Here is a 2350-nt window from a genome sequence, read left to right as displayed (position 1 = left end):
TACTATCATGGCCACAAATTCCACATAAAAAGGTTGGATGACACAAATAAAACTTGTGATTCTGGGATAACTACAGTTTTTGAGGTCACCAATATATCATCTAGAAGCGACATACATCCTCAACAATCTCAAAATCAATACTATGGCATCTTGGATGATATAATTGAGTGTGAATTTAACACCTTCAAAGTAGTTCTATTTGTTGTCAAATGGTATAGGTTACGACTAAATCAAAATGATCCAGATAGAACGGTTATTCAAGATGATAATGGATTTACAATGATCAATACAAGGTCGTTTGAGCCAGTTGGAGAAGAGCCCTACGTTCTTCCAAGCCAATGTGAGCAAATTTTTTACTCAGAGGTTCCAAATAAATAGGGTTGGTCATTTGTTGTTAGACATGATCCAAGAGGAAGGCCGATAAAGTATAATGTTATGGAAGAAGAAGATATTGAAGATGATGAAGAAGCAGATGATGAAGATCAAGATGATGGTGATGACAATGATGGTGATGGTGATGGTGATGATGATGATGATGATGGCGATGGTGATGATGGTGATGATGATGGTGATGATGGTGATGATGATGGGGATGATGATGGCGATGATGATGGTGATGATGGCGATGATGATGATGATGATGGTGATGATGATGGCGATGATGATGGCGATGATGATGGTGATGATGGCGATGATGATGATGATGATGATGATGATGATGATGAAGAAGAAGAAGAAGAAGATAATCAATGACTACAAATGTCATCACCCCTTCTGTTGACAATCTTGCATTCCATATATAAGGTAAATTTGTTCATGTTTACGATGTTGCATATTGTTCTTGTTGTCTTCTAAGTTATTTGTAGCATACACGTATCATGTAATTTTTAGCGAACTTAAGATAAATTATTAACATATGTAGGAAATTTGATTATATATTTATTGTGTTCATTTCTAATGATTACAACATATGTTATTTATAATTACCAATGTTTATGTTGTGTCTGATTATGACCCTTTTTGCAAATAGTCAATTGACTACAGGTACATCGTCACCCCTTCTGTTGACATGTTTGCGATGTTGCCTATTGTTCATGTTGTCTTCTAAGTTATTTGTAGCAAACGTGTATCATGTAATTTTTAGCTAACTTAAGGTAAATGATTAACATATTCAGGAAATTTGATTACATATTTATTGTGTTCATTTCTAATGATTACAACATAGGTTATTTATAATTATCAATGTTTATATTGTGTCTGATTGTCACCCTTTTTGCAAACAGTCAATTGACTATAGGAGATTTGACCCGTTTGGCGTGGATTGTGCACAGTGACATGGATCAGCAGGTATAAGTCAATAAATAGACATAATTTTCTTATATTCTTCTTGTTTATCATTGAGCACGTATGTTATAAATAGACATTATATAATCATATAATGTATATATAGACAAAGAAGGTCCGTATAGAAATATAATTGTATAATCACTTTCAACTTACTACATTTTATATATGTCACTTTCACTTTCCATTTGATGGATTGCAGGACCCACCAAATAGGTACTTGTCAGATCTATCTACATCGAATGAGAGAAATGAGGAAATGGTATATGAAAGCTCTACATGTAGTACAGCTAAAAGAGGGAGATCAACTAGAGGTCAAAAGAATAGAAAAAAATTTGATAAACGCATGCAATTTTTCCTTGCTAATGGGGGGTCATGTTCTTATGATGATGCGACCAAAGGCGACATCAAGGTGCCCTTTCGGTACTCACACATTGAGAAAGAATGGATACCCAATGAGCTACCTCCAATTAACATAGATTTTTGTGTTAATGAGAGGATATATTGCATTGCTCCATCCTCATTACATGGTTTGGGCCTATTTTCCATGGATGGGATAAAGGTATGTTACAAAAAAGTTGTCAAATTGTTCAAGTATGTCGGTCCATGTTACAATTACAATGATTGGATGCGGATTGTTCGATATAAAAAAAGTATGCGTAGGTATGGGGTATCAGCTAATTATATACAACAGAAAGAAAATGATCAAAGTAAAAGATTTTCTATGTACATTGATGGGAGACCAAAAGCAATAGGTAATATTGCAATTTTTATAAATAGTACGCGACCTGCTTCAACTAGTAAGCAACCCAATTGCATATTTGAGGCACATGAGGGGAATGAAGTTTTTGTTTGTGAAATAAAATCAATAAGTGCAGGGGAAGAACTGCTAATTGATTACCATTTAAATCGCATAGATACAAACAATGTTACTATCATGAGGGCTATAAGTACTATTTACCATTTTGTTAATAAGTTTTTTTTTTTGCTGTCTATTGCTTTCAGT

Source organism: Cupressus sempervirens, chromosome 7 (assembly GCF_028749045.1).
Source record: "Cupressus sempervirens isolate cs-2001-9-10 chromosome 7, ASM2874904v1, whole genome shotgun sequence".
Taxonomy (NCBI): domain Eukaryota; kingdom Viridiplantae; phylum Streptophyta; class Pinopsida; order Cupressales; family Cupressaceae; genus Cupressus; species Cupressus sempervirens.
This window is presented reverse-complemented; position numbering follows the sequence as displayed.